This window comes from Bufo gargarizans, chromosome 10 (assembly GCF_014858855.1).
Source record: "Bufo gargarizans isolate SCDJY-AF-19 chromosome 10, ASM1485885v1, whole genome shotgun sequence".
Lineage (NCBI taxonomy): Eukaryota > Metazoa > Chordata > Amphibia > Anura > Bufonidae > Bufo > Bufo gargarizans.
This window is the reverse complement of record NC_058089.1, coordinates 37,697,808-37,703,807: the sequence shown is the minus strand read 5'-3', so window position 1 is coordinate 37,703,807 and position 6,000 is coordinate 37,697,808.

Here is a 6,000-nt window from a genome sequence, read left to right as displayed (position 1 = left end):
ACTTTTACAAAAGAGACTGGTTTCTTCTGGCTACCTGCCTCAGCTACTACTCTGATGCTTCCACCCGCCTGATGCAACACATCTGATGCCAAGTGCTCCTTCTTTCGCCCACCTTTGTTTTCGGGTACTGGTAATGCCACTCACTGCCCCACTTTGTCACTGGGTCACTTTGTGGTCTCCTGATGCAGCTGCTGCTGCCATCTCCACACTATGTCACCTTGCCACTCTGTGGTATCCTGATGCTGCTGCTGGCGTATCCACACTATGTCACCTTGCCACTCTGTGGTATCCTGATGCTGCTGCCGCCACCTCCAGATTCAGTCATTTTGCCACTTGGTGGCCTCCTCATCTGCTGCCAACTCCAGACTCTGTCATTGTGCCAGTCGGTGGTCTGCTCATACTGCTTCCACCTCCAGACTCTGTCATTGTGCCACTCGGTGGCCTTCTCCTGATGCTGCCAACTCAATACTCTGTCATTGTGCCACTCGGTGGTCTTCTCCTGATGCTGCTGCCGCCACCTCCAGACTAGGTCATTGAGCCACTCGGTGGCCTCTTCATACTGCTGCCAACTCCATACTTGGTCATTGTGTCACTCTGTGTCCTTCTCCTGATGCTGCCAACTCCATACTCTGTCATTGTGCCACTCGGTGGTCTTCTCCTGATGCTGCTGCCGCCACCTCCAGACTAGGTCATTGTGCCACTCTGTGGCCTCTTCATACTGCTGCCAACTCCATACTTGGTCATTGTGTCACTCTGTGTCCTTCTCCTGATGCTGCCAACTCCATACTCCATACTCTGTCATTGTGTAATTCGGTGGCCTTCTCCTGAAGCTGCCCTCCGTATACTGCTGCCACCTCCAGACCCTGTCATTGGGCCACTCTGTGGTCTCCTCAGTGCTGCTTCCACCTCATCAATATGTCATAGGTCCACTCTGTGGACTTCTCATGCTGTTCCATCTTCCCCACTTCATGACTGGGCCACTATTTTGCCTTTCGGCCTGGCTGACATCATCATTTATTTGACTTTTCTTCTGATCTGTCAGAAGGAAGGAAAAATGAGACGCACAACGTATTTGGTCTGTGCAACAGCTATAAGGCCTGTATGGGCCCATCAGAATTGGCTGATGATTTTCTAGCCAAAAGCAGGAGTGGGTACAAAACACAGAACACATGCAAATATTCCATTCACTTGTCATCTCTGTTTTAGATCCACTCATGTTTTTTTTGGCATTAGCAATACTGATGGATTATTGAGCAAATGTTGACCGAGTGAAGGCATATGCTCCACAGACAGGATCCGTTTTTTGTGGGTTATTGTTCTGACAGATCAGAGGAACGGCAAATTAATCAGTGACATCAATACAAACTTACTGCTGACACCCTCTCCACTCTGTCGGAGGGCTCTACTTGTATAAGCGTTTAATAAAACAGGTTTTGTAGACATCTATGTGGAATCAGCTGACAAGAGTGCGCTTCTTCTTGATGCTAACATCGACTTGTAAGGCTGAGTTGATACGTCAGGTTATTTTGTCCGTTTTAGCTCTGTGACTGCCCAAATAAGTGAAGTATGCAGTGATTCTAAGAGCGACCCCTGTCATCTGCATGTAATACTGACTCACAGTATTATTTCCCTACCACAGCAGACTCCCTATGGGTGTTACTGCAAGGCACAGTGTTCTACACCAGCGGTCCCCAACCGCCAGGCCGCGGCCCAGGACCTGGCCCTGAAAGATTGCTTGCCGGGACGCAGAGGAGAGAGGAGCGGAGACGCCGGGCGCATGGTCGCCTGACATGCACATCAGAGTGGCCAGAGTCAGTGGAGAAGGAGGGAGGGACGGAGGGAATCCCTCCCTCCCATGATGCGGCCGCTGCAGAGCCCAATAAAATGAGCGGGCTCTGATGCTGCCCGCACCTGCTGCCACCAATGAATGTGTGGCTAATATTAAAGTAGGAGGAGGGACGGGGGAGGGTTTACTAGTGTGCTCAGCGAACGGCAGCAGCGGCAGCCTCCTCCTCCTCCTCCTCCTGACTCTTGTGTTCTCCAGTCCCCAGCCATTAGTGCTCTGAATAGCAGCCGGCGGAAGAAGGCAGACGCCGAAACGTGTGTTGGTGTGTACAGCTCTCCTGAGGAATCATCCACCCCTAACTTCATGGGTAGGTTTATGGGATTCTATTGGCAGTAATATGAGGGCATTGTGTTTGCTTTTGCACTTTTCACTTTACCTCTGTTAGGAGGTTTGGGAAGCATACATTGATAGTGATTCACTGTGACTGCCAGTTTATTGTTTGTCGTTTTTTTACTTTTATATACAATTTAGGTAGTTGCATACACTTTTTGACATTTTCCTTTATTTTAGGGTTTAATATACAGGTCCTTCTCAAAAAATTAGCATACTGTGATAAAGTTCATTATTTTCTGTAATGTACTGATAAACATTAGACTTTCATATATTTTAGATTCATTACACACAAACTGAAGTAGTTCAAGCCTTTTATTGTTTTAATATTGATGATTTTGGCATACAGCTCATGAAAACTCCAAATTCCTATCTCAAAAAATTAGCATATCATGTAAAGGTTCTCTAAACAAGCTATTAACCTAATCATCTGAATCAACTAATTAACTCTAAACACCTGCAAAAGATTCCTGAGGCTTTTAAAAACTCCCAGCCTGGTTCATTACTCAAAACCGCAATCATGGGTAAGACTGACGACCTGACTGCTGTCCAGAAGGCCATCATTGACACCCTCAAGCAAGAGGGTAAGACACAGAAAGAAATTTCTGAACGAATAGGCTGTTCCCAGAGTGCTGTATCAAGGCACCTCAGTGGGAAGTCTGTGGGAAGGAAAAAGTGTGGCAGAAAACGCTGCACAACGAGAAGAGGTGACCGGACCCTGAGGAAGATTGTGGAGAAGGACCGATTCCAGACCTTGGGGGACCTGCGGAAGCAGTGGACTGAGTCTGGAGTAGAAACATCCAGAGCCACCGTGTACAGGCGTGTGCAGGAAATGGGCTACAGGTGCCGCATTCCCCAGGTCAAGCCACTTTTGAACCAGAAACAGCGGCAGAAGCGCCTGACCTGGGCTACAGAGAAGCAGCACTGGACTGTTGCATGTCATTCGGAAATCAAGGTGCCAGAGTCTGGAGGAAGTCTGGGGAGAGGGAAATGCCAAAATGCCTGAAGTCCAGTGTCAAGTACCCACAGTCAGTGATGGTCTGGGGTGCCATGTTAGCTGCTGGTGTTGGTCCACTGTGTTTTATCAAGGGCAGGGTCAATGCAGCTAGCTATCAGGAGATTTTGGAGCACTTCATGCTTCCATCTGCTGAAAAGCTTTATGGAGATGAAGATTTCATTTTTCAACATGACCTGGCACCTGCTCACAGTGCCAAAACCACTGGTAAATGGTTTACTGACCATGGTATTACTGTGCTCAATTGGCCTGCCAACTCTCCTAACCTGAACCCCATAGAGAATCTGTGGGATATTGGGAAGAGAAAGTTGAGAGACGCAAGACCCAACACTCTGGATGAGCTTAAGGCCGCTATCGAAGCATCCTGGGCCTCCATAACACCTCAGCAGTGCCACAGGCTGATTGCCTCCATGCCACGCCGCATTGAAGCAGTCATTTCTGCAAAAGGATTCCCGACCAAGTATTGAGTGCATAACTGAACATAATTATTTGAAGGTTGACTTTTTTTGTATTAAAAACACTTTTCTTTTATTGGTCGGATGAAATATGCTAATTTTTTGAGATAGGAAATTTGTGTTTTCATGAGCTGTATGCCAAAATCATCAATATTAAAACAATAAAAGGCTTGAACTACTTCAGTTGGTGTGTAATGAATCTAAAATATATGAAAGTCTAATGTTTATCAGTACATTACAGAAAATAATGAACTTTATCACAATATGCTAATTTTTTGAGAAGGACCTGTATATCTTACCTTTGTGTTGCACTACCTCTTTGTATTGCTACCTTGCGATTTAACAGTAACAAGACAACTATTGGTGCTTTTTTTTGCCAGCCCCACCTGATCACTTATCTTCTCTTCCACCTCCAGGGATGTTTTAGCATTTTATTACAAGCCTCTATTTATATATATATACTGTATCTGTGTTATACTATTCCTCAGGAGTCATTTGTACTACATCTTTTGATGTACTTTTGTGTCTTGTCATATTTATGTATTTATTAAAATTACTGTTTATTTTAGCCTGTTTAGTCTCAGTTTGCTTTTTTCAGGATTACTTCATGATGCCGAGCTGGCTTCTTTAGGGTCAGACAATTTTGCTCAACATTTATGTGGGTTTTTCTTGTGTATGTTAACCTGTGCATGCAAGATTATTAGCCTGTCTCAAAATAAAGACAGGCAAAAAACATGGCAGTCAGCAAGATTTGGGATTAATGTGACTCATTAACCGCAATGTTGCCAGTAGCCATAATTTGAGAAGATGGGGTCACCTATTGGTCACCTATTATTAATCTTAGGTACATGGTGCTATTACATTAGTACCCCCACGTACCTCACATAAAAAGTAAGTGGCCCCAAGCACCTCATCAAATAATGGGCAACATTGGGTTAACCATTAATGTGGGGTACACATGATGAGGTTACTTACTATTAATGTGAGGGACATGCAGGTCCAAATTGATAAAACAATGTGCCTCATATTAACAGCAAGTTACTCCAGCATGTACCTGATGCCATTAACCCCATCGTTATATAGTGTAATATATTTTAATATGCACCTTATGTTTTGTTATGCGCAGTGAATCAGTCAGCGCCGACCAGCAACACCCTAAGCCCCGCCCCAGAACCCCCCACCCCACCCGCTCCCTGGGAAAATTGCCTTGCATGAAACTGGCCCTTGGTGCAAAAAAGGTTGGGGACCACTGTCCTACACCACTATAAAGGCTCTCTGCAGCCCGGAAATAGCCGTTCTCCACGAATTCATTGGGATCTAAGCAAATTTTTCCCCAAAAATTCAGCGAACCGGCGAATCGAATGTTTGAAAAATTTACTCATCTCTAGCTATATTTTAGCTTCTGGCATAATTTGTAGTAAATCTGCCCGGTTGCGGGAGCACAGGTGCCCTCCCACTTAGCCCTGTGCCTTCTTTTCAAAACCGGATGAGAGTACTGTACAAATAAGAAAGTTAATCACACGGTACCTGCAGAGGTAACCCCCAACAATTTTTTAAGTAATATGGACCTTTGTGTCTTAATGGCTCCTTACTTGTTACCGCCTTAATAGCTTACTGCATACTATTATACATATAATTCACTAATAAACCAGTATGCAGTAAGCTCCTTAGCTCCCCCTAATGGCAGATCCAAGTGGCCAGAACATTATCTGGGAAATCTGGTTTTAAAGGGAATGTATCAGCTATATTTTTCACTAATTTAAATCCAATGCTGATAAATATTCTTTCTAATTTGTTATTTTCCGATTGTAGATTTATTGTATTTTCTGTACATAGTTATGGGGCTGCCATCTTTCCTGCACTGTTGTTAACAGCATTGAGAAATATAGTCTGAAGATAACTCATTGACTTAGTGAATATTCTAGGCATGCTCTGTGACCTGTCCAGAGGTCTTTGTACATGAAGAGGAGGAGGTGAGCTATATCACCTATTGGGAGTCATAAACCCTGCATTATCTATACATAGGTTTTACCTCTGAATACCCCCAGTTATGAGTCGGGTACCCCAAGGTTCAATGCTGGGTCTGCTACACATTATTATGACCACCAGAGTGACTGCCAAGCGCAGCATGGACAGCAGCTAGATGGGCTGGGAGTGACTCTTTAAGGTACTGGTGGTTTGTCACAGGGATCTGGAGCCATGCTGACTGCAGTGCATCCTACAGCTGTTGGAGGGTGTGTAGGTTACTAGCTGTTGGAGGGTGTGATCCATAGAGTGAACACGACTATCAGGGTGGTACCACAAATGCTCAGTTGGGTTCAGGTCTGGGGAATTAGGGGGCCAGGGTAGGACTT